Source organism: Puma concolor, chromosome C2 (assembly GCF_028749965.1).
Source record: "Puma concolor isolate L17-30 chromosome C2, mPumCon1.1.hap2, whole genome shotgun sequence".
NCBI lineage: Eukaryota > Metazoa > Chordata > Mammalia > Carnivora > Felidae > Puma > Puma concolor.
In genome coordinates this window covers 148421670-148449133 of record NC_141675.1, presented here as the reverse complement: position 1 = coordinate 148449133, position 27464 = coordinate 148421670, and the positions used below count along the sequence as shown (strand labels likewise).

General features: G+C 45.0%; 1 protein-coding gene and 1 long non-coding RNA gene across 2 annotated transcripts in view; one reads left to right on the top strand and one right to left on the bottom strand.

Moving 5' to 3' along the window:
* Positions 1–660, bottom strand: part of IFNAR2 (interferon alpha and beta receptor subunit 2) — a 31640-nt gene extending 30980 nt beyond the window's left edge. Inside the window, exon 1 of the mRNA XM_086675876.1 lies at positions 381–660. The gene's annotated coding sequence lies outside the window, so the exon portion shown is untranslated. The remainder of the gene's footprint in view (positions 1–380) is intronic.
* LOC147577593 (uncharacterized) lies at positions 242–26812 on the top strand. Its single transcript, XR_015240423.1, has 2 exons — positions 242–1086; positions 26230–26812. It is a non-coding gene; the product is annotated as an uncharacterized LOC147577593 (long non-coding RNA).
* Positions 26813–27464: the final 652 nt, after the last annotated feature.

Here is a 27464-nt window from a genome sequence, read left to right as displayed (position 1 = left end):
GCCGGTGGATCTTGAGGCGTGTGACCCTCACACTTCACCACGGCTCACATCTTGCAGCCGCGAGTGCCCGGGTGTCCCCGGCGCCGCTGGTGGGAAAGTGGGGCGCAGGGCCGGGTGCAAAGAAAGAAGGCTCCCGGGGGCGGCGAGGAACAGACGCCGCCGGGCACAGCGGCCGGGGCCTGGCACGCCCTGCACGGCGGCGGGGGGCTGGGGGGGGGGGGGGCGCCGGGAACCGGGCGGGGGAAGGAGGAGCAGGAGGAGGAGCCGGGGCAGGCGAGGAGCGTGCAGGGATTCCGGGAAGCGGCTGCAGGGTGGCGGCGTTTGCCGGGAGGTCAGGCGCACCCGCGGTCCCCATCCCCCGACCCCGCCAGCCCGTTTACCTCGGCAGGGTCGCCTCGCCGCTCCCCGCGGGGGTGCCGGCCTCCGAGCCACCCCCTGCGGCCGGCGCCCTCGCACCTCCGGACCGGGCTCGGGAGCCCCGCGGCCCGGATGCGCGCTGCGGGCGGCCCCGGCGGCAGTGACGGCGGGCGCCGGCGGGCCGAGGGGCTGCCCGCAGACTCCGCTGGGGGAAGACACCGGGGTCGATCCGCGGGGTGGCGAAAAGTCCCCGCTGTGGGTGCGCGCGCCGAGCGCCGGCCTCTGGCCGCTAGGGGAGGTGGAGCGCGCGGGCCGGGGGCGGAGCCCGGGATCGGCCACTCGCCTGACGTGCGCGGAGCCAGCTCTTACCACTCCCCCCAGCGCCCTCCCCTCGGGGGCTGCGTGGGGCCCGGGGGCAAGGGGTGTGCGCTTTGGTTTCCTGCGGGATCCTCAGGGGCTAGACCGGTGCTTGGCCCTGGGAACAAAGCCTCGCTAGCACCTTTCATTTACTCAGTAAAAGTGGGATGAATGAATGAGTGAACGAATGAAGGAGTGGATGGGTTCTCTCCTGGCTCCTGCACCTGCCGGTTCTCTAAGCCACTCCGATCACCGTGCTCCCGTCGATGAAACAGGGATAAAAGTAGCCACCATCGAGCTGCAAAGGCTTGGTGTAGTTCCAGGTTGGAGCAGGCCTTTGCCGGTATTGTCAATTAGCTTCCCTCCTCATCGGTGAGTCCTCCCCTCTGCGTTCCTGTTTCCCCAGTCCCCCACGGATCAAAGTGTTCAGGGTAGGAGAGGAAAGATAGTCCCCCGTTATTTTGCGTATCTGTGGTTTATATTGGCAATTTTCAAAAGAGAATATAAGGTAACTTTCAGGAAAATGTATGTATGCTTGGAACATTAAAGCTACTCATATGGAAATGTTGAAAATCCCCTCGAAGGAGAAGGAAAAGAAATACACGAACCCCTTAAGTTCTCATCGAGCATCCAATCTGACTTTCGGCTTTCTGGACTCTGAGGAAAGGCGGAGGAGGACGTTTCATAGTTTTTGTAGCTGAAAAAGGGGACATTTGCACCCGTCCAGTCAACTAATGTTTGCTGACCCTCCTCCCTACAATAGGCACCGAGGTGATCATGAGAGAATGTCAGTCTGCTTCATGTGTGACCCTCAGTCTTCAAGAGGAGAATTGTCACCAGCCCCATAAGACCTGAAGGGAACTCGCCACCGGGTCAGGGTCCCCACAGAAGACATTCAACATTGGAAATATGTTCTGCAGCAGTTTTAGAGAAGCTTCAGAAATAGTCCCTGACAGTGGGGGAAAGACAATACAGAACTCCATCCTTTTATAAAAACATAGTTATGAATATAAATATGCTCACAAATAGAAACATGACAAATAGAAATATATACAAATGTTAACAATGATTAATTATAGACTGGGCGGCTCAAGGTGATTTTTAGGTTCTTCTTTTCACTTTCCAAATGTCTAATTTCCAAATATTTTTACTTATATAATCAGAAAAAAGATTTTATTAAACATTTTTTTAATGTTCATTTTATTATTTTTGAGAGAGAGAGAGACACACACACAGCATGAGTGGGGGAGGGGCAGAGAGAGAGGGAGACACAATCTGAAGCAGGCTCCAGGCCCTGAGCTGTCAGCACAGAGCCCGACGCGGGGCTCAAACCCACAAACTGTGAGATCATGACCTGAGCCGAAGTTGGACCCTTAACCGGCCGAGCCACCTAGGTGCCCCATGGAAAGAGATTTTAAAAAACAAACACAGTCTGTTCCAAGATGTAAAGTGCTTAGAAATTGTCACTCCACATTTCACAAGAGAAAAGCTGAGCCAACTGGAAATCTCTTCGATCCAGTAGTGAATCTCTTCTTTGATCACAGCACAAACTGCAGCCGGAAACCCGGAGAGGCAGACGAATGTAGAGAGAGAACCAGTGTGCAGGGAGCAGGAGTCTTGGAAACCGTAGGAAAAGTTAAACTGCACTTGACTCCTGCTGTTCCAAGGTTGTATCCTGTACAGTAAGCCAGCAATGGTAACTAAAGCACTTTGGTGAGTTTTGTGAGTCAGTTTAGCGAATTTTCAAACCTGGCAGGGTGGTCATGGGAACCCCTGACTCTGTAGTCAAGTCGGAGAGAAGGGTGGGTGGACCGGGAACCCAAAACCTGTGACTGGTGTCTGAAGTGAGGGCAGTCTTAGAGGACTGAGCCTTACACCTGCCAAGTCTGATGTGAGTTTTGGGTGCTTAGTGTCAGCGTTGAATTGAATTCTAGGACACCAGCTGGCATTCGAGTTGGTTGGTGTCGGGAGGAAAAATACAACAACAACGAAAAAAACAGATGAGTAATGTAAGTAGAGAGATGAAAATTCTAAGAAAGAGTCAAAAGGAAATGCCAGAAATTTAAACAAAACAAAACACTGTAACAGAAGTGAAGAACACTTTTCGCGGACCTATCAGTAGACTGGACATAGCCAAGGAAAGAATCAGTGAATGTGAAGATATGTGGATAGAAACTTCCCAAACTAGGGGCATCTGGATGGCTTAGTTGGTTAAGCATCCAGCTCTTGACTGGGACTCGGGTCATGATCTCACAGTTCGTGAATCTGAGCCCCGCACAAAGCTCTGTGCTGGCAGCATGAAGCATGCTTGGGATTTTCTGTCTCCTTCTCTCTGCACCTCCCCCTGCTCATGCACATACTCGCTCTTGCTCTCTCAAAATAAATAAATAAATAAATAAATAAATAAATAAATAAATAAAACTTAAAAATTAGAAACTTCCCAAACTAAAAAGTAAAAATCAATCAATAAATAAAAAGGAACAGAGTGTCCAAGAAGTGGGGAACAATTACGAAAGGTATCACATTCATAGTAGGAAAGGAATATCAGAAAGAGAAGAATGAGAGAGAATGGAGTAGAAGTATTTGAAACGATAATGGCTGAGAATTTTCTAAAATTAGTGACAGACACCAAAGCATAGACTCAGGAAGCTCAGACAATACGAAGAATAAATACCGAAAAGTCTACATGCTGGCTTTTCGTATTCAAACTAGAGGAAACCAAGGACAAAAAGAAAACCTTGAAAGAATCCAGAGGAATGAAACATCTTACCTTACAGAGGAGCAAGGATAAGAATTTCACGTTATTTTTCTTCAGAAACCGCAAGCAAGAAGGGTGATGTAACGTAAAAAAAACACCCCAGCAATCTGAAATTCTATATCCAGAAAAATCATCCTTCAGACAATAACGGAGAAATAAAGACTTTCTCAGGCAAACAAAAATGGAAGGTTTTGTTGCCAGTATACCTGCCTTGCAAGGAATGTTAAAATAAGTCCTTCAGAAAGAAAAAAATATAATATAGGTTGGACGCTTTTCCTGTCTAAAAATGGAAAGACTGCTAGGGAAGGAGTATGTAAAAGTAAAATAAAATCTTTTATTTTTCTTATTCTAAGTTGATCGAATAGATTATTATTTAAAATAATAACCGTAGCATTGAATTGGGTGATTAGAGCTTATGGATAAATGAAATGTGTAATAATAAAGTTTACGAGGCATGGGGAGGAAGAATTGGAAACATACTGTGGGTCGGTACCTGCACTACTCATGAAATGGTGTAGTGTTATCTTCAAGTGGATTTAGATTAGTTGTAAATGTATATTGAAAACTCTAGGGCGATCACTGATGATTACACTTCTTTTTAATAGATCTACTAATGAAGGAAAGAAAAGGCAATCATATAAGAGGCGCAGTTAAAACTAGAGAAGGCAAAGAGTAAAAGATTAAAGGGGCTCCTGGGTGGCTCAGTCAGTTAAGCATCCAGCTCTTGGTTTCTGCCCAGGTCATGATCTCACAGTTTCATGGATTTGAGACCTGTGTTGGGCTTTGCACTGGCAGCAAGGAGCCTGCTTGGGATTCTCTCTCCTTCTCTCTCTCTCTGTGTCTCTGCCCCTCCTGCTCACGCTGTCTCTGTCTCTCTCAAAAATAAGTAAATAAACTTAAATTTTAAAAAAAGAATAGAAGATTAAAAAAAGAAACAAAGAACAAGTATAAATAGTAGAGTAGAAAGCAGCTACAAATATGTAGACCTTAACCCAACTATATGAATGATAACCTTAAGTGTGAATGGTCTAAATATGCCAAGTAAAAGACAGAGACAGAGTGTGTAAAAAAGTAAGACCCAAACACATGTTATCTGCAAGAACTCTACTTTAAATATAAGGCACAGGTAGATTAAATGCAAAGGGATGGAGAAATCTATGGCATGCCAACATTAATCAAAGGAAAGCTGGAGTAACTATGTCAATTTCAGAGTAGCAGATTTCTGAACAAAGAAAATTATCAGGGATAAACAGGACATTATATGATGATAAAGGGATCAATTCTCCAGGAAAACATAACAATCCTTAAGGTGTGGATGCCTAACAAAGTGTCAACAAAGTGTCAAAATATGTGAGGCAAAATTTGATAGAATTGCAATGAGAAATAGACACATCCATGATTATAGAGGCTTCATGACCCCCTCATCAGTAATCGACAGACCCAGTAGTCAGAGAATCAGTAAGCATATAGTTCAGCTGACCAACATCACCAATCAACTGGCTCTGATTGACATTTGTAGAATATTTCATCCAACAACAGCAAAATGTACGTTATTCTTCATCTCGCATGGAACATTTGCCAAAATAGACTATATTCAGGGCTGTAAAACACACCGGAACAAATCTGAAAAAAATAGAAATCACACGAAGTATGCTGTCAGTTCACAATGGAATTAAACTCGAAATCACTAATAGAAAGATAGCTAGATAACCTTCAGATATTTGGAGGTTAAACAACACATTTCTATATACCAAATGGGCCAAAGAAAAAGTCTTAGAAGAAATGAGAAAACATTTGGGCCAAAGAAGAAGGCTTAGAAGAAATTAGAAAACGTTTGGACTAAATGAAAGTGAAAATACAACTTATTGAAATTTGTGGGAGGCAGTGCAAAGAAGAAAGATATCAAATCAATAAGCTTCCACCTTAGGAAACTAGAGAGAGAAGATCAATATAAGCAAGGAGAGGAAAAGAATGAATAAATATGAGGACAGAAATCAATGAGATTGAAAACAGGAAATCAATAGAGCCAATCAACACAACTGAAGCTGGTTCTTTGAAGAGATAAATAAAACTGATAAACTTCTAGCCAGGCTAACCAAACAACAACAACAACAACAACAACAACAACAAAGGATAAGACACTAATCACTACAATTAGAAATGAGAGAGGGACCAATCACTACTAATCCCATGGATATTAAAAGGATAATAAAGCACTATTCTGAATAATTTTCTATGCCCATAAATCTGATAACTTAGATGGCTTAGACCAATTTTTTGAAAGACACAATCTATCAAAAGTCACACAAAGAGAAATAGATAATTGAAATCATTCTATATCTGTTAAAGACATTGAATCAATAGTTGGTAATCTTCCAAAAAGAAAGCCCCAGGCCCAGATGGTTTCACTGTGCATTGTACCAAATATTTAAGGAAGAAATGGTGACAATTTCTTGCAAACTCTTCCAGATAAGTGAAGTAGAAGGAACACTTCCTAGCTCATTCTGTGAGGCCAGCATAACCCTAATACCTAAACTAGATAAAGACAATACAAGAAAATAAAACCACAGATCAATAGCTCGCGTGAATAAAGAAGTGAGAATTCTCAACAAAATATTAACAAATCAAATCCAACTATGATTAAAAGAATTATAGACCATGTCCAAATGAGATTTATTCCAGTTATGTAAAGCTTGTACAATCTTCAAAAATCCACGTACTCTAAAATGAATATATGCTATCATATCAACAGGCTAAAGAACGATCACATGATGATATCAATAGATGCAGAAAAGCATTTAATAAAATCCAAAATTGATTCCTGACAAAAACTCTTAACACACTAGGAATAAAAGGAAACTTCCTTAACTTGATAAAGAACATCTACCAACAAGCCTACAGCTAACATTATAAAAACTGTATTCTCCCACCGTTGGGCACAACGCAAGGATGACTTCTCCCTCCCGCCTATTCAACACTGTGCCAGAAGTCCTACAAATAAGGAGAAGAAGGGTTACAGATTGGGAAGGGAGAAATAAAATGGTGTCTGTTTGCAGATGGCATAATTATGTAGAAGATCCCAAAGAACTCACCAAAAAATCCCCAAACAAACAAACAACCCTCCTGAGAGTCATAAGTGATTCTAACAAGGTTGCAGGATACTAGGTTAATATACAAAAGTCAACTGCTTCCTATACACAACAATGAGCAATTGGAATTTCAAATTAAAAGCACAGTACCATTGGAGCGTGTGGGTGGCTCAGTCAGTTAATCGTCCCTCAGGTCGTGATCTTGTGGTTCATGAGTTCGGGCTCTGTGCTGACAGCTCAGAGCCTGGAGCCTGCTGTGGATTCTGTGCCTCCCTCTCTTTCTGCCCCTCCCCTGCTCGCGCTCTGTCTCTGCCTCTTAAAAATAAAGAAACATAAAAAAAAAAAATAGAAAAAACACGTATTAAAAAAAAGCGCAGTACCATTTACATTGTCAGCCCCAAAGTAAAATATTTTTCTAAGTGTAACAAAACATGCAGAAGATGTATATAAGGAAAACTACAAAATTGTGAAGCCAGAAAGTAAAAAAAAATATATAAATAAATAAGGAGATTTCTATATTCATGGATAGGAAGAATCGATATTGTTAAAATGTTAGTTCTTCCCAATTGGATTTGCATTCGGTCAAGTCTCAGCAGATTGTTTTGTGGACATCAAGAAAATGATTCTCAAGTTTATGTGCAAAGGCAAAAGGCTCAGATAGCCAACACATGGCTGAAGAAGACAGTCAGAAGACTGAAGCTAGCTGGCTTCGAGACCTACCATAAACCACAATAATCAAGACAGTGTGATTTTGGTGAAAGAGCAGTCAAGTAGATCAATGAAACAGAACAAAGAGTCCAGAGAAAGACCCACACAAATACAGTCGCCTGATCTTTGCCAAAGCTGCAGAGACAGTTCAGTGGAGAAAGATAGTCTTTCCAACAGATGGTACTGAAACAGCTGAACACACACACACACACACACACACACACACACACACACACACAGAAAGAAAGAAAGGAAAGAAAAGAAAGAAAAAAGGAAGGAAAAGAAAAAAGAAGCTAAATACAGACCTCGCACTTTTCACAAAAATTAACTCAGAGTAGATCATAGGCCTACATATGTGACGTGCAAAACTCTAAAACTTTTGTAAGATAACATAGGAGAAAATTAGATGACCCTAGGTTTGCCAGTGAATTTTAAGTACAACACCAAAGATACAATCTACAAAAGAAAAAATTGATAAGTTGGACTTCATTCAAATTAAAAACTTCTGCGGCGCGTGGGTGGCTCAGTCGGTTAAGCGTCCGACTTCGGCTCAGGTCATGATCTCACAGTTCCTGAGTTTGAGCCCCACATCGGGCTCTGTGCTGACAGCTCAGAGCCTGGAGCCTGCTTCCGATTCTGTGTTCCCTCTCTCTCTGTCACTCCCCTGCTCATGCTCTGTATCTCTCTCTCCCTCTCAAAAATAAATAAACATTTAAAAAAAATTAAAAACTTCTGCTCTGCAAAAGGCACTGTTAAGATCATGAAAAGACCAGGTACAGGCTGGGAGTAAATATTTGCAAAACTTATCTAATAAAGGATTTCTATCCAAATGTACAAAGAACTCTTAAAACGTGATAAGAGAACAACCAAGTTACAAAGGAGGCAAAGATCTGAACCCACACCTCATAAAAAAAGATAGGTAGACGACAAGTAAGCATATAAAGTTCTCAAAGTCATTTGTTAGCAATGAATGGCAAATTACAACAACAATGAGGTACCACTGTATACCTATTAGAATGGCTAAAATCCCAAACACTGGCAACCCGAAATGCTGGAGCAGTAGAAGGAGTCATTCCTTGTAGGTGGAAGTACAACACAGTAGAATCACTTTGGAAGACAGTTGGGCAGTTCTTGCAAAGCTAAACATACTCTTACGTCATATGATCCAGCAAACATGAACTTTACTACAATGAGTTGAAATCTTGTGGTCACGCAAAAATCGACGAGCGCTTTATTCTGGAAGCCACCAGGATTTCCTTCCACAGGTGAACGTATTAACAAATGGTGGCCACATCCGTACGATGAGATATTATTCAGTAATAAAAAGAAATAAGCTCTCAAGACAAAAAGTCATGGAGAGATCTAAATTTACAAACCTGTCAGTCTGAAAAAGCTACATGCTGTATGATTCCAATGACCTGACATTCTGGAAAAGGCAAGACTATAGACACAGTAAAAAGATCAGTGGTTTCCGGTGTTTTGGTATGAAGAGGGTAGGGAAGAAAAAGTGGACCACAGGGGACTTGGGGGCGCTGTAACTATCCTACGTGATACTATAGTGGTGGCTACACGACACTATACATTTGTCAAAACCCGTAGAATTGGGTAACACAAAGAGTGAATCCCAATGTAAACTTTACACTTTAATAATATTGTATCACTATTGGCTCATCAATTGTAACATGTGTCACACCAATACAAGATGTTAACAATAAGGGAAACTGTATGGAGGAGAAGGGTTATATGGGAAATCTCTGTACTATATGCTGTATTTTTCTGGAAAGAAAGTCTACTACATTCTAAAAAATGCACCTTTGTTTATTCACTCAGAAATATATATTGGGCACCCACCCATGTTAACTATTGTGTGTTTTGGAAGTAGCACAGTATATTACACAGGCCAAGTTCTGCTCTCTGGTGGGGCTTATATAACTAGTGGGTGGAGGGGGGCTGGGGGTGCAGACACAGACCATAAGCAAACAAGATAATTTCAGAGTGATGTGAGGAGAAAGCAACAGGTGGTAAGCCGGAGGGGGCCTGGGAGAGCTACGTGGGACAAGCTGGTCTGGGAGGGCCTCCCTCAGCTGAGAACATCTGGGCTGAGACCTGAACAATGGGAAGTCTGAGGTTAAGAGTTCCTAGAGGGCCAGGCTGGAAGAAGAGCTAAGCCCAAAAGCCCCCGGGGCAGGAACCAGCCAAAGAAGGAAAGGGAAGAGCAAGTCTAGTGTGGAATCACGGATGACCGTATCGAGGGCTGGAGCAATGCGCTGGCTACTGGATTCGTGAATTGACATGGGAAAGGCTGAGAGAAAAATGGTGTAAGGGTAGAGGATGGAAATCTAACATTCTGCCTTGTAGTGTTAAGTTTGACAGGCCCACTGATGCTAAGGCAGGTAGAGTCCTAAAGTTGCTAGGTGGGACAGAGCAAGACAGGGATCATGCTGGTGAGTGATGGGGGAGCCGTGGAAACCCATTGAGGGGAGAAAGGGGCATCCGTGAGGACAATCTTTCGTGGAGCGTCAGAGCATGCCGGAGAGTGAGGGTTGCACCCACGCGGGAGTAGGGGGCAGTGTGAGGTACAAAAGGGGTGAGGAAGGAATTCTCATGGGGACAGCCCAGGTGGGTTGAGGAGGGCATTCGTGCTGAGAAGGGGGGGGGGGCAGGGGAGATTGGAGATTGGTTACATACTACAGGGGGGATCAGTCATACTATCAATCTATCAAGGCTAATGGGAGCTAAGGTTCTGTTGGAGAAACAGGTAGTGAGAGGGAGAGACTAGAATCAACTCTGTGGTGTTGGATTGGAATTGGAGGCATTGATGTGAACTCATGGTTTTCTCTAGATGGATGGGTAGACCCATAGAAAGATAGATATAGACATAAAATGTAAATAGGGGGGCGCCTGGGTGGCACAGTCGGTTAAGCGTCCGACTTCAGCCAGGTCACGATCTCGCAGTCCGTGAGTTCGAGCCCCGCGTCAGGCTCTGGGCTGATGGCTCGGAGCCTGGAGCCTGTTTCCGATTCTGTGTCTCCCTCTCTCTCTGCCCCTCCCCTGTTCATGCTCTGTCTCTCTCTGTCCCAAAAATAAAAATAAACGTTGAAAAAAAAATTAAAAAAAAATGTAAATAGGTATAATAATATAATAGACACAATAGAATATATAAAAGATAATATGTTATAGAATGTGCACATGTGAATGTAAATATTTATAAGTAATATAAGTATGTGTGAGGCTATATATTTTTGTATATAATGGAAATATATAGGGGCGCCTGGGTGGCCCAGTCGGTTAAGTGTCCAACTTCAGCTCAGGTCATGATCTCACGGTTCGTGAGTTCGAGCCCCGCGTCGGGCTCTGTGCTGACAGCTCGGGGCTGAAGCCTGTTTTGGATTCTGTGTCTCCCTCTCTCTCTGCCCCTCCCCTGCCCATGCTCGCTCGCTCTCTCTCTCACTCTCTCTCTCTCAAAAATAAATATTAAAAATAAATATATATAATTATAGAATGAATATATCTATATCTATATCTATATCTATATCTATATCTATATCTATATCTATATCTATATCTATCTAACTCTGCCCTCTGAGATATGAATGCATTCATGTATGTGTGTATTTCCCCCCCTAGCTTTGCCCTCTGAGGGGCTTGGTGACATTCCAATAGTGATAGGCATACCTAGTTCCTAGATCTTTGATTCGAAATATAATTACCCAGTAAAAGAAACTGGTTCCTTGGAGATTCCAGGGTAGGGGCAGGGAAAGCACAAGGCAGGTCTGGAACACCTTATGCAGGAAAGCAAGGAAGCTCTCAAAGAATGATAGGGGCATGTCGAAGGGACTGGCCCAAACAAGGACAATGGGAGTATCAAAATAAATAATGCCAGTAATGGATTATAACCCACTTAATAAAAAGGGACATCATGAGTCCACACTGGTGTTTTCCTTGTTTTATATTGAGTAAGTTGAAAGTTTGATGAAGAGTATGATGTTTACCTCCTTTCAAAGCATGTCCCCACAAAACACTTATTAATTACAAAGGTGAAAAGAGTAACTTTACGGTGGCCTATGTTGTCAGAGTTCATTTTAAATCGGATGATGCAGTTGAACACCGTCAATGTTGGGACAACACTGCATAAATTGCATATGGCTCAGCAGGGAGCAATGTCTTCTTCAGATAGCAGACCACATCTGCGATGCTCCTGCCAAAGGTGTATAACCAAATATAATGATATTCTAGAAGATAATTGGCCAGCAGTCTTCTAAAGTCGTGAAGGTCAAGGTCATGAAGGTCAAAGTCGAAGGAAAACTTCAAGACTAAAGGAGATTAAAGAGACATGACAACTAAAAGCAATTTGTGACTGAACTGGGTCCTTTTCAGAGGACTTGACTGGGGACCCCTGAAGGAGGTCCAGGGATTAGATGGTATTAACTCATTAAAGTTAATTTCCTTATCACGAATGTTGTATTATAGTCATGTGGAAGACTGTCCTTGCTCCTAGGAAGTAAACATGAAAGTATTTAGGGGTGATGGGCCACAGGAAATGACTCAGAAAAAAAGCTCTTTGTCCCATAGTTCAACTTTTCTGTACCTTTGTGACTGTTTAAAAGTAAAAATGCATTGAAGACGTACGAAGAAGGTAGTGAGGTATACAGTTTTTGGCGTTGGCATAAAGGTATAGTCTGGAATTCTAAATTTGCACATCATCAGCATAGAGCTGGAGTATTAAGTCATCAGATGTGTCGGGTCACCTAGAGAACAGATGGAGAAGAAGGCTGAGGACTGGCCCTGAGTCTCGCCAATGTCTAGACATCCAGGAGAGAAGCGAGGCAAGGGAACTGCCATGCATGGTCAGTTGGATGGTAGGAAGAGATTGGATGTCATGGAAGTGGAGGGAAGAGACTTTCTCAATCAACTCTGTTGACCGTGGCTGATAGATTGAACCCGATGAAGGAGTGACCATTGGGCTTTGCAACTCAGAGGCTGCCAGGAACCTCTTGCCAAGAGCTGTCTCAGTGGAGTCCAGTTAGAGAGTGTGGCAGGCTGAAGAATGGTCCCCCCCTCAACCCAAAGACACCCATCCCCTGAACTCCACAATTTCTGACTATGTTACCTTAGATAGTAAAATGGATTTTGCAGATGTGATTAAGGATCTTGAGATGGACAGATTATCCTGGATTATTTGCATGAGCCCAAGGTAATCACAAGATCCACATAAGAGAGAGGCAGGCGGGTCAGAATCAGAAGACAAAGATCGAAGTACAGAGGGAGGGGCCATGTCCTTGAAGACCGAGGATACGGCATGCAGGTGGCCTTCAGAAGCTAGAAGAGGCAAGGACACGGATTTCTTGCTGCAGTCCAAAAGGAAGGGAGCTCTGTCCTTGATTTTAGGCCTTTTGACCTCCCAAACTGTAAACTAATACATTTATGTTATCTTAAGCCGCTAAGATTGCGATACTTCCTTTTCCCAGCAGCCGGAAACTGAGAGAGAGGAATATATATCTAGAAAGAGAGATAGGGTTGGGAACAAACACGGGAGGTGAGAGAGCAGCTTTGGAAAAGTTTTGGAGGGAAGTGAGCAGAGAAGTGAGGTGGGAGCCAGGATGGCCCCTGGGGACACAGGTGAATAGTTTTATTTTTGCTCTTTAAAATAAATGATTTATTTTTTTTTAGAGCAGCTGCAGATTCACAGAACAGTTGAGTGGAAAGCAGAGCGTCCCCATATCACTCCTTCCCCGAGTTTCCCTTGTTAACATCTTGCACTAGTGTGGGACATTTGTTACAATGGAGCTATACTGATACATGATTATCAACGAAAGTCCACCCTTTACATTAAGGTTCACTCTTGGTGTTATACATTCCCTGAGTTTTGACAAAAGAATAAAGCCCTGCATCCACCATTGCCGCATCTAGCTGCCCCTCTTGTGTCCTGTGCCCCGCTTGTCATTCTCTTTTTCTCCTCTCTAACCCTGGCAACTATTAACCTTTTTACTGCCTCCATAGTTTTGCTTTATCCGTCATGACACGTAGTTGGAATCATACAGCACATAGCCCTTGATAGCTCCTTTTTAGTGCTGAATAATATTCCATTGTAAACGTGTACCACAGTTTGTTCATCCACTCACCTATCGAAGGACTTCTTAGTTGCTTCCAAGTTTGGGCAGTTATGAATAAAGCCTCTATAGACATCTGTGTGCAGGTTTTTGTGTGAACAACTCATCTGGGTTTGTATCAAGGAGTGCAGTCGTTGGATCATATTTTAAGAGTATGTTTCGTTTTGTAAGAAACTGCCAAGCTGCCTTCCAAGGTGGGCGTACTATTTTGCATTGCCACCAGCAGTGAACGAACGCCCCCTGCCCTTGTCAGCTTTTGGTGGTGTCAGTGTTTTTGAATTTTTGTCACTCCAATTGGTGCGTGGTGGTATCTCACCGTTGTTTGAAGGGGTGGGTGTTGTTGTTTTTTTTTAAGTTTTTATTTAAATTCCAGTTAGCTAGCATCCAGTGCAATGTTAATTTCAGGCATACAATGCAGTGATCCAACAGGTCCATACAGCACCCAGTGCTCACCATAACAACTGCCCTCCTTGATCCCCATCACCTGTCCCCTATTTCCCCCATCCCTTCACTCCCTGTCTCTCCGGTAAAAGGGTGGGAGATTACCAGGCATGTTCACAGTCTATTGAGGATGATCTTATAGAGCGACAAGTTGATAATGGGGAAACAAGGAGATAAAGGCAAGAGTGAAGTTGTTCAGATGGGAGGGGGATCCCAAACACTGACGGGGCTGGTTTGGGGTAGAGGCAGGGACCTTTTGTCCTTTGCAACAGGACAAAGGAAGGCAAAAAGAGTGGGTAGATTTGAAAACGGAAGGGAAGGATGTATCTGACAGCTTCGGCACTCTGCAGGAAGCCGTATGGCAACATTTCTGCTAATGAGCTGAACAGAAAGGGTCTTGAAGGAGGTCTGTGGAGAAGGAACATTCTAGACGTGAAATACCCTGGTAGATCAAAGTCTTCATGATGGGAGGTGACCCAGTGAAGGCATTTCTCTGGGCTGGAGAGAGTACTAGTGGGTTTGATCCTTCTCTTCATAAATGCAGAATCCTGTGCCTTCCAACTCTTCTCGGGATCAATGGAAAGAAAACCGAATCAGGAGCCTGCAGGACAGGATCTGGCCTCAACTCTGGCATGAACAGTTTCATTAGTCAAGTTTACTTCTGGGGTGAAATGTTCAGCTCTAGCTTCCTCTTGGCAGCTCGTGGCTGAGGTTGTAGATGGCTGTGCCCATTATAAGCCATGAGCTCTTCCTCAAACTTGCATGTGTGAGGACAGTGTGGGCCAATTCCCCTGTCCCCATCCCCCTGAGTCTCAAACTGAGAAACCATAGTTCAACCGCACTGAGTTTTTTTCTCTCTGCAGCTGCCTTCTGTGGCCCAGGCAGGTGGAAGGAAATGGGCCATGGAGGGGCTGCTTCTTCCGGCTCAGCTGCAAAATGTCTCTGATAATAGTTCCGGGTGTTCCAGCCTTGGCATTTGGGCCATTTTCTGGCCCTGGGTGACAAAGAGGCCCTGCCTCCATCACACCCAACCTCAACTCAGAGACTAAGCCATATGCACATGACCTCTGATTCTCAGAATTAGTCATTTCCTTCCTCTTCAACTCTCTTTTTGGGCTAGCATCATTCTCTAGGACTTGGCTCTGTTCATGCCCTCACCCTACTAGGGTCTTTGTGAGTAAGGTGTCAGGGTCCTGGGGCTGCTGCAGTGCTCTGGAGCCCAGATCATCCTCCAAGATTTCTTGAGAAATGGGTGTCACCGAGGCTTGAAGGGAAAGGAAAAAGGAAGTAATGGGATTTGAGACAGCGTTCTTATCCAGAACAGGCCAGTGGACCAAGTGATTGCTAAAGTCTCTTGAGCCAATACGATGGCAATGAGTTAATTTTACCTATGTGTTATTGAATCTCAGCTAGTGAGTCACTATGGAAATGTGGGTTCATTTTTTAAAATCCCTAAACCTCACTGTTTTCTCATGTACCTTGACTCTCTCAATGTTGCTGTCAGCGCAGACCCCGACGCAGGATTCTGTCTCACGAATGGTGAGATCACGACCGGAGCTGAAATCAAGAGTCGGACGCTTAAGTTCCTGAGCATTCCAGGCGCCCCAGAGCTGATGGATTTCTGGAAGACCCTAGGATTTTCTAGAGGAGTGGCTCAGGAAGGCAGGCAGCTTGTGTAAGGCTGGCAAGAGCCTATCAAACTGCTTTGACTGGATCCTAGGTCCTGGCGTAAGTGCTGGGGAGCGATAGTGTTTTTGGGTATGACAACGCTCCAACTCCCCTGATCTCACCAGAGAGGATTTAGTCAATGTCCCCCAGAGTGAAAGCTGTAAGGAACTCTAAGGTGAATGCTAAGGAGCCCTCATGAATGACATTAATGTCCTTGTAAGAAGAGAAAGAGTCTCTCCTGGAGCCGATTGGCCAACACATTGATCTTGGACTTCGAGCCTCCACAGCCATGAGAAATAAACATCTGTTGTCTCAGCCACCCAGTCTAGGGTATTTTGTTATAGCAGCCCAAGCAGACTGAGACGGTATGGTTTTAATGCAATTGACTTTTCTAGAGTTGTCACTGTTGTGTAAATTAGATTGCACTGTTTCCTTCCAAACGTAACCACCAGTTCTTCATTCTAGAAAAATTGCACACCAGGAACACCACTCCTGGTATCTGAGCCAACAACAGGTCATTCCTATATCAGACTGGGTGCTCATGGTGGTCTAGAGCAGGAAATGATCACAGGCCAGTTTAAGATCAGCAGATTCACTCTTCACTGTGTCCAGCGAAGGTGAGACCGGAAGGGCAGAGGGCGGGGCCGAGGCTCTTGTCGTAGCTCAGATGTGATGGGGCCCTGGACCAGGACGTCTATGGGTCAGAAACATGTGGGAACGTTAGATAGTGGTACCATTTTCCAAGATGGTACGTGTGATGGGTAATTTCCTGTGTCACCTTGGCTAGGCCATTGGACCTGGGTTTTGGCAAAATGCCAGTCTAGGTGTTTTTGTGAAGGTATTTGTTAGACGCGATCAGCATTGACATGAGCAGACTGTGAGTAAAGCTGATCACCCTTCTTGTGGGTGGGCCTCATCCAGTCATTTGAAGGTCATACGAAAAGAGAGTGAGGTCCCTTAAGGAAAGAGAACTTGTGCCTCCAGACCGCCTTCGGACTTCAGCTGCAACGTCAACTCTTCCCTAGGCTTCCTGCTTGCCGGCCTCTCCAATCTTGCGAACTAGTTCCTTAAAAGAAATCCGTCTCTCTCTGCGTATCCCGTTGGCTCTGTTTCTCTGGACAGCCCTGCGAATAGAGGACACATCAAGGAAGGAGCAGACGTTGGGGGGGGGGGTGGAGGAAATGGCGAGCCCAGCTTGGGGTACAGAGGGTTCTAGGTACAAGGGTTTGAAGACGTTTCCTGCGGCTAGTTGGTTCTATGCACCCAGAGTGAAGAAGGTTGAGCGCAAGGGAGGATCTGGAGACCGACAGTGTACAATTGGCAACTGTCCCTTGGCATTTAGGGGACAGTGGAGGAAAACGAACCCGTGGATGAATCGGAAAAGGAGCGGTCAGGGAGGTGACAGCTTCTAAGAAAAAAGGGTTCATGGAGGAAGTGGTTGACAGAGTCAAAGGGTGCCAAAAGGCCAGGAAAATTAAATGCCAGCAGTGGTGGGTGACTTGGTGGAGGAGGGCAGGTTTTGTGCAATGGAAAGGGCGAAAGTCAGGTGGCCGTGGGTGGCCTGAGGACCGAGACTCAGATTGTAGAGGATGTGTTTGCAACGTCTTTTGCTAGTGTTGCTGCTGGAAGGGTTTTGGGGGAAGAGAGGTCTTGCTTCATTTCCTGCCCCCCCTCCCCCCCCCCACCCCGAGGAGAGCCTTGGGTATGTTTAAATGCAGGGGCACAGGAGCCAGTGGCATTGGGGAAGAGAGGAAATAGAAAACAGGGGTAAGAGAGTTCAAGGTCTGAGTGGGTAAGAGTGGTATCTGATCACTGCAGATATTTTCAGACGAGGCTTTTCTAACAAATGGCCATTTCGACTTACATTTTGGAAGTTTTCCAAGGTGGTGAGGTTGCCCTGAGGATCAGTCACTGCCTCTTTGGTGCTATCTGGAATCCAGCTGCCTCCCTAGCCACGGAGGGAATACACACATCCTTTTTTTTTTTTTTTTTAATGCTTATTTATTTTTGAGGGGGTGGGGTGGTAGCCAGGGGAGGGACAGAGGGAGAGGGAGACAGAGGATCCAAAGTGGGCTCTGGGCTGACAGCAGAGAGCCTGATGTGGGGCTTGAACTCAAGAACTGCGAGATCAGGAGCTGAAGTTGGAGACTTAACAAACTGAGCCACCCAGGCGCCCCTTTAGTGGTTTTTAATTCAGGGTCTTTGGGACTCTAGTTTTTCCCTATAATATTAAATTGCTAAGGAGAATCCCTCCAGTTGCTGGTGGCTGTCACTCATCCCATTTGAGCTACATAATACTCATCAGGTGAACAGACCATTGAGGACGGCAGAAGTGTGGGTGGCCACCTGGGCCCTGCTACACACACCTTATTCAGTTGAACACTAATCTAAGTGCTGCTGTGATGGGAGTTTGCAGATGTGACTCAGGTCCCAAACCAGTGGATCTTAAGAAAGAGAACTTGACCTAATCGCACAAGCCCTTTATCTCTGGGGCCAGAGTCAGAGATTTAAAGGTGCGGTGAAATCTCCCGACTAGCTTTGTAGAGGAAAGCAGTCATGCTGCGGACAGGGCCATGTGACAGGTGGCCTACAGAAGCTAAGAACGCCTGGCTGACAGCTATCCAGAAAGTAGAGCTTCTGACCTCCAACCACTAGCAATCGATTTCGGCCAACGACCAGTGAGCTTGCCAGCAGACCCCAGCCTCAGACGGGCTGGCTGCCTGTCCAGCGGCTTGAGCTGGCCTGGGAAGACCCTGAGCAGGGAACTCAGCTACCGCCTGTCCAGACTTCTGACCTACGGAACTTTGGGGTAATAGATGGGTGTTGTGTTAAGCCACTAAATTTGTGGTAATTTGTTACACGGCAGGACAAAACAAACTCACCCATGATCTTTTCTCCTACTTTTCCTTGATGAGCTTTTAGGTTATTTCCAGGTCCCCCCCCCCCCCCCCCCAGTAATCTCTACCATCAACGTGGGGCTTGAATTTACAACCCTGAGATCAAGAGTCACATGCCCCACCGACCGAGCCAGCCAGGTGCCCGCAGGTTTTTCTGACTGAGAGCAGTTCCGCTACAAACGTTCTTGTATATTTTGCCTGATTTACAGGTGCAGGAGCTTCAGGTATGTTTCTAAGAGTGAAATTGTTGAATCGCAGGGTATGTGGCTATTTCGCTTCAGGCGGCCGTGCTAAACTTTCCCCCAGTGTTCTCACATCAGTTTATATGCCCACCGGCAAATGTGCAAAATATTTCTGTTTATAGTAGCTTCTATCTCAGTTGCATCTGGTCAAGAAGGTCTGGTTTGTGTGATATTCATTCTCTGAAGTTTGTTTAGGGCCTTTTCATGGCTTGGTATATGATCAATTTTTGTAAATGTGTCATATGTGATTGAAAAAACGCATTTTTGGGGCGCCTGGCTGGCGCAGTCGGTTAAGCGTCCGACTTCAGCCAGGTCACGATCTCGTGGTCCGTGAGTTCGAGCCCCACGTCAGGCTCTGGGCTGATGGCTCAGAGCCTGGAGCCTGTTTCCGATTCTGTGTCTTCCTCTTTCTCTGCCCCTCCCCCGTTCATGCTCTGTCTCTCTCTGTCCCAAAAATAAATAAACGTTGAAAAAAAAAATTTAAAAAAAAAAAAAAGAAAAAACGCATTTTTAAAGCTTTGGATACGTAACCCTGTATGTATGTTTAGGTGACATTCAAACCTTTTATATTTTTGCCCGAGTTTTTGTTTGTTTATTTGGCCCATCATTCACTGAGAATGGTGTGTTAAAATCTTCTATCATGAAGGTGGAGTTGAGCAATTTCCCCCTATATGTCTATCAAAAATTTTAAGTTGAAGTATGATTAACATACAGTGTTATATTGGTTTCAGGTGTACAACATGATTCAGTAATTCTGTCCATACTCAGTGTTCATCACGATAAATGTGGTCACCATCTATCACTACATGTTATTACAATATTATTGACTATATTCCCTATGCTGTCCTTGTTATCTCTGTGACTTATTGATTTTGTAACTGGAAGTTTGTACCTCTTAATCCCCTCTACCTATTTCACGCACCCCCCCCCCCCCCACCTACCTCCCCTCTGGCAACCACCAGTCTGTTTCCTGTGTTTAAGAGTCTGTTTTTTTGTTTGTTCCTTTTTTCTCTGTCTTATCAGGGGTTTTTTGCTTCATATAATATTGAGGAATTAACACTTTTATAATTAAAAAAATTTTTTAGTGTCTTTTATTTATTTTTTGAGAGAGAGAGAGAGAGAGAGAGACAGAGTATGAGCGGGCGAGGGGCAGAGAGAGAAGGAACACAGAATCAGAAGCAGGCTCCAGGCTCTGAGCTGTCAGCACAGAGCCTGACGTGGGGCTTGAACCCATGAACCACAAGATCATGACCTGAACGGAAGTCAGACGCCCAACCACCTGAGCCACCCAGGTGCCCTAAACCTTTATAATTTTTAGAAATCCTTCTTATCCTTAATAATACTTTCTGATTTATTTCATATTGCATGACTGATTTATTTTGAGAGAGAGAGAGAACCAACCAGCAGGGGAGATCAGAGAGTGAAAGAGGGAGAGAGAGAGAGAGAGAGAGAGAGAGAGAGAGAATCCCAAGCAGGCTCCATGCTGCCAGCACAGAGCCTGATGTGGGGCTCGATCCCGCCAACCACCAGATCATGACCTGAGCCAAGATCAAGTGAGTCAGAGGTTTGACCGACAGAGCCACACAGGTGCCCCCCTCCTGCTGTCATTCTTAAGAATACCTTTTGTTCTCAAAGCTATGCTGCTTTAGACAATAAATTATGTATGGTTATTCTAATCTTATATGATATTAATATCATTATATACAAGCTGTCTTTTGGCTAGCATTTGCCTGGTATGTCTTTTTCCATGCTTTTGCCTTCAATCTTTGTGTGGTCTCGTGTTGCAGGTATTCAGATATTATAAGACAACATACATCTCGATTTTGTTCCCACTCAATCAGCAATCTGTATCTTTCACTTGGTGCATTTTGTTCATTTACGTTTATTGCAGTTATTACTATATTTGGGGACGTTTCTTCTGTCTTAAGCAGGGCTGGGACTAGTGTGGTGAGGCAAACATACTTCCCAGGCACAAAATTCAAGGAGGCACTCACTCGGGATCAGACGAGTTCAAGGTCGGCACCTGAGAGTGAGTGCTTCTTTAAATTTTGCACCCTGGGAACCATCCGGTGTCCCAGTTTGGCTCTTCATTTATTACTCATTTTGTCCCACCTTTGTAATGCCTTTAAATACTAGAATTTGTTTCCTCCATCAAATAAGACGAATACTTAGCACACTTTCATAGTTCTTGGTGCCCTTCATTTCCAACACCATCTTATTGATGTTTAGAGCAATGTTGCCCAGTACGAAGCCACTCGCCACACGTGGCTATGGAGCCTTTGAATTGAGACAGGCTCTGAGTGCGAAACATACACTGGATTTTGAAGAGTTAGCATGTGACGGGGTAAAAGATCTCATGAACAGTTTTTAAAAATTAGTTATATGTTAGGGGTGCCTGGGTGGCTCAGTCGGCTAAGCATCCAACTTCGGCTCGGGTCATGATCTCACAGTTTGTGGGTTCGAGCCCCACATTGGGCTCTGTCCAGACAGCTCAGAGCCTGGAGTCTGCTCTGGGTCCCCCTCTCTTTCTCTGCTCCTCCCCCACTTGTGCTCTGTCTCTGTCTCTCAAAAATAAACAAACAGTAAAAAAATTAATTATATGTTGACATTATATTATTTTGGACATAATGGGTTAAATAAACATATTATTAAAATTAATTTCACCTGTTTCTAATTTTTAACTGTGGTTTCAGTTGAAAGTGACCTATGTGGCTCACATGGCATTTCTGTTGGACAGTTCTGATCTAGACTTCTGGGTAACTATAAATGTATTTTGTTTCCTGTTCTTAGGCTAAGACAACAACTGACTTTTCTAAGGTATTCAGTCACTTGTATTTCTATGTTTCTTGCAGCAACTTCTTTTTTTTGTTGTTTTTGCTTTTTAACGTTTATTTATTTTTGAGACAGAGAGAGACAGAGCATGAACAGGGGCAGGTCAGAGAGAGAGGGAGACACAGAATCCGAAACAGGCTCCAGGCTCCAAGCTGTCCACACAGAGCCCGATGCAGGGCTGGAACTCACGGACCGCGAGATCATGACCTGAGCCAAAATCAAGAGTTGGACGCTCAACTGACCCAGCCATCCAGGCGCCCTGATAGTTGCATATTTTAAAATGCTTTTGTTTATTTATTTAGTACAAATGGGGGAGGGACAGAGGGAGAGGGGGACAGAGAATCCAAAGCCGATTCTGTGTGGACAGCAGAGACCCCGATGTGGGGCTCAAACTCACGAACCGTGAGATCGTGACCTGAGCTGAAGTCGGACGCTTAACCGACTGAGCCACCCATGTTAGCACTTACACATAAATCACCCATGTTTCTTTGCTTTCCTCTAATGGTTTCCTTTTTTTTTTTTTTTTTTTTTTTTGGCCCTTCTTTTAAAGAAGTTCCTCAGGCTGGATTTCCAATTCACCAACTTATTCTTGAATTGCATCCAGTCTGCTATTTATTTCCATCAATGTGTCTTTACTTCAACTATTTATGTATTTTTATGTCATATGCTCAGTTCCTTTTTTATGTTGTTTTATTATTGTTTCATTTCCCCTTCGTCCTTTCTTTTTTTTAAAGATTTTATTTTTAAATTTTCTTCTTTTTTTTTTTTTTTTTAATTTTTTTTTCAACATTTTTTATTTATTTTTGGGACAGAGAGAGACAGAGCATGAACGGGGGGGGGGGGCAGAGAGAGAGGGAGACACAGAATCGGAAACAGGCTCCAGGCTCCGAGCCATCAGCCCAGAGCCTGACGCGGGGCTGGAACTCACGGACTGCGAGATCGTGACCTGGCTGAAGTCGGACGCTTAACCGACTGCGCCACCCAGGCGCCCCTAAATTTTCTTCTTAATGTTAATTTATTTTTTGAGAGAGAGAGGCAGAGCATGAGCAGGGGAGGGCAGAGAAACACAGAACCTGGAGTAAGGCTCCAGGCTCTGATCTGTCTACACAGAGACTGATGTGGGGCTCGAACTCACGAACCGTGAGATCATGACCTGAGCCGAACTTTAGATGTTTAACTCACTGAGCCACCCAGCCTCCCTAAAGATTTTTTTTAAGTTTATTTCTATTTTGAGAGAAAGAGTACAAGCAGGGGAGGGACAGAGAGAGAGGGAGAGAGAGAGAGAGAGAGAGAGAGAGAGAGAGAGAGAGAATCCCAAGCAGGCTCCATGCTGTCAGCACAGAGCCCAATGAGAGGCTCAATCTCATGAACTATGAGATCATGACCTGAGCCAAAATCAAGAGTGAGATACTTAACTGACTGGGCCACCCTGGTACCCCTCCCCTATTTCTTAATGATTTATCAGGTCAAGGTTTTAAATATAATTTATTTTTTTAATTTACATCCAAGTTAGTTAGCATCTAGTGCAACAATGATTTCAGGAGCAGATTCCTTAATTCCCCTTACCCATTTACGCCATCCCCCCTCCCATAACCCCCTGTTTTTATATTATTTTTGCTTCCCTTCCCTTGTGTTCATCTGTTCTGTGTCTTAAAGTCCTCATATGAGTGAAGTCATATGGTTTTTGTCTTTCTCTGAATGACTAATTTCACTTAGCATAATACCCTCCAGTTCCATCCACGGAGTTGCAAATGGCAAGATTTCATTCTTTTTGATTGCCGAGTAATACTCCATTGTATATTTATATACCACATCTTCTTTATCCATTCATCCATCGATGGACATGTGGGCTCTTTCCATACTTTGGCTATTGTCGATAGTGCTGCTATAAACACGGGGGTACATGTGTCCCTTCGAAACAGCACACCCGTATCCCGTGGATAAATACCTAGTAGTGCAATTGCTGGGCCGTAGGGTAGTTCTGTTTTTAGTGTTTTGAGGAGCCTCCATACTGTTTCCCAGAGTGGCTGCACCAGCTTGCGTTCCCACCCACAATGCAAAAGAGATCCTCTTTCTCCGCATCCTCGCCAACATCTGTTGTTGCCTGAGTTGTTCACGTGAGCCATTCTGACAGATGTGAGGTAGTATCTCAGTGTGGTTTTGATTTGTATTTCCCTATCAGGCTAATTTTCACGTCTTGGACTTACAAACATTTCTGCTTCCAATGGACTCTGTAACCTAGTTTTTGTTGTTATTTCCTTGCTTGTTCGTCTTGAAAATGGTCATGCCTCTCTAATGCTTTTTGCTACTTGGACCTGTGAGCTCAGTTTCCATGGCGGGGCTGCGGGGCACTGGTGTCTCTCTCAGACAGTGCCTAGGCTACCACTGTCCCAGGGAGATAAGGTGGTGGATGCATCAGTCCCTGCAGTCACTCCATACTCAGCAAGACAAACTCCTCAGGTTGGCTCCCCATCCTTTGCCCCAGGGAGAAACTATTCAGGAAGAGTTTTAGATTGTGATTCCTATGGCATGGAGGTTTGAAAAGGGAGCTGTCAGAGAAGGGAATCAACTATGTGTGTGTGTGTGTGTGTGTGTGTGTGTGTGTGTGTGTGTCCCTACTTGTTTTTCTTAACTCCTCACAAGCACAGAACTACTGAGATTTTTCTCCCGGGGACAACTGGACCACAGGTCTTAGCATGGATGTTAGCAGGGTTAGCATGGGTCTAGGGAAGTCATTTTTTGTCCCTGACATTGGTTGGGGAGGAATAAGCACAGAGCCCATGGTTTCTGTTCTGAGTGTTTCCATAGACCGCCTGCCAACTCCTGCCTCTGGCCAAATCCCGCCACCCCCCCCCCCCATTCCTTTCACAACCATGTTCCCCCAGGGCTTTCGCATAATTGTATCACTTTTCTCCTGGGTTTATCTCCGGGAAAATCGGCACTCTTGCTGGGTCAGCATCTGAAGCTAGAACTGGAATCTATGTATTGGCTATGTCCTGAGTGTCCACTCTGCTAGGTACTGTGCTGGGAGCCACAGGACCCTCACCGAAGGAGGCTGGCTCATTCCTCATCCCACAGGGCTGCTTTCAGACCAGCAAAGAAAGACATTCAATAAAGAGCTGCACAACCAAGTAATTCATAACAATGATGATCAGTTCTGGAAAGGGACAGACTAGGAGCCATGAGAGTGTATGGGAGCGCTCATGCTAGGGAAGGCTTCCTGACAGATGTGACATTCGAACCAACACTAGATAACTAGGGAAATGTTAGCGTTAGCCACTGGCGGGGGTGGGGTGGGGGGGGAGGTTGGTGGGGGAGGAGAAGAGAAGGAGCATTTGTGAAGGTGGGGGTGTCTTAGGATTTTTTTGTTTTTGCTCGTGTGATTAAAATTTAAATGAATTGCTTGTGTAATTATGGAGTAAAGATTTGGTTAACAGAATAAAATGTTCTTTGTTAAAAAACAGCGATTAGAGGGGTGCCTGGGTGGCTCAGTCGGTGAAGCATCTGACTTCGGCTCAGGTCATGATCTCTCAGTCTGTGAGTTCGAGCCCCGCGTTGGGCTCTGGGCTGACAGCTCAGGGCCTGGAGCCTGCTTTGGATTCTGTGTCTCCCTCTCTCTCTGCTCCTCTCCCGCTAACTCTCTCTCTCTCTCAAAAGTATATAATAAAACATTAAAAAAAACTTTAAGAAAATAGTGATGAGATGGTTTATTTATTTCATGAGCAGAAGCAGTAAGTGTATATTTTTTCACCGATAAGTGTCAAAAATGTTTCTTGGCACCAAAACTGTTATTTGAAGTGACAAAAGAGTTATCATAGCAGCCAGTATGTAGGGTGTCATGGACGAGTGACAGAAGGTGGCTCAAGTAACTCAGCAAGGGTGAGCGATGCTGAAGAGACGTCTTCCTCACCGGCAGTGGTGAGGGTTTGGGGGCCGCATTCTGAGAGCAGCGGGACCCATGGGCCAGGTTGAGCCGGGTGTGGGAGGACTGGAGCTGCTGTTTTAGAAGATGATTCCAGTTGCTAATGACGAGGACACGGAAGCACTAAAGGCTGCTGATGCAGCCTCCGCTCCATCGGTGTGACGACCCCAATCTGCCCAATCACACATTTCCCACGCCACCTCCCCATGACTGCCTGTTGCCTAGACAGACCATATAGAACAAAAAGGGAAAAGGACCCAGGACGGGACGTGCCCATTGAGGTTTCGTAGAGGAAGCGGAGCTGGCAAAGGAAGCTGAGAGGTGGCCAGAGAGACGGAAGAAATGCCAGGACTGTGTGGCGTCAGGTGGGAGCCGAGAGAAGGGTGTGCTTTAGGAAGAAGAGGGAAACAGATTGTATTGGACGATGCCAAGATGTCAAGCAGAGAACCAGAGTGTGTCTATTGCATTTTAGAGCCTGGAGATCAGTGAGGATCTTGGCAACGCTGGGTCAGCGGAGTGTGGGCGAGAAGCACAAGCGGGGGGGAGGTGGGTGGACCAATGGGGGGAGGTGAAGACAGCAAGGGGGGCTCTGTGCGCCTTCCTACGTGTGTTCACCCACGTATGTCCAGACGTGATGGCTCCACGTTCTGGATTTTTCTAGTATGGCACTCTTGAAAAAAGAAAATGTAATTCTTTCTCACGAAGGTAATTCACAAAAAAACACACTTATGTAGACTCGAACTTTGTGATTTTCACATAAATCGTGTACATCAGAACAATTATCAAGTTAAGACCCCTTGTCGTGGTTTTTAGTTGAGAAAATGTTGTTTTTTTCTTTTGTTTTCAAGACACAAATCCAACTCATGCTGAATAGTCTAGGAGCCCGGCTATTTCTCTGTAAACTCCTGACACACTGAGGACCGAGCTGCGACTTGGTGGGAAATTCCTGAAGCGGGTTCCCACAAGTTTGGAGCCGTGACCCATAGCGGGCAGGAGCATCTGTGTGGAAGAGAAAAGAATGATCTTGGCCTGAGGGCTTCTGAGGTGACTGGTAGGAGGTGAGTCACTCCAGTACTGGAGGCCCGTTCCTACCCAGGCCCCCGGGATGCAGGAGGAAGGACGGCTGGATTGAACAGCAACGAGGAAAAAAGTTGGCCAAGTGAAGAAACTGCTCAGCTTTCACTGAGTCATCATCTGGCAGAGTCCGACACGTCTGTGGGGGCTGGATCTCTTCTGTATTTCTCGGTCTAGAGTTTCTTGAGTTGCTCCATTCTGTAAATTCTGTGTCTGAGTCACTGGACATGATTGATTTCCTCTGCCCTGCATTTACAGCTTTACTTATTTAATGGCTGTTTGGAAGTAAAAGTTACACACAGCACATGCATGCACACACACACGGACACACACCAAATAAATCAGTACTTATCCTTACCACGTGCTCTGCCTGTTCTATTCTCTATTCTATTCCATTCCATTCCATTTCATTCTTTCTCTTCTCTTCTCTTCTCTTCTCTTCTCTTCTCTTCTCTTCTCTCCTCTCCTCTTCTCTTCCTTTCCTTCTTTCTCTTTAATGCTGTATGAGACTCACCAAAGTGATCGCATGACCCACTAATAGGCTCCAAACTGCAGTTGGGAAAACACTGATTTGGAGAGAGGCACAGGAAACCCAAGGCCACCGTAAGCAAAAAGGTGATTCAAATCAAAATCTTCTTAGGGTCAGATTAGCCATGCAGTGAGGGGCCCTTTCCTGCCAGCTGTCCTGGTAGGCTGCGAGGCCCTGTGTCTCCGCATTCCTACGTGGGGAGGTGGCTGTGTGTCATGTGTCCGAGCCGCAGCCCGGGCTGTGGCCCCACCTGAGCCAAACACAGCCTGCCTCCGGCCCGCTCTGTTTCAAAGCCCCACTTCGGGACTTCCTGTGCCTCCCTCTAAGCCAGTGTCTTCCAAAGGGCAGCTTGGGACTTATTAGTGGGTCATGAAATCACTGTAGTGAGTCACAGACAGCCTTAGGGAGAAATGGAATGGAATGGCATAGAAGGAAAAAAGCACAATAGAAAATAGCCCGGCACTTAGTGCATCATATGAT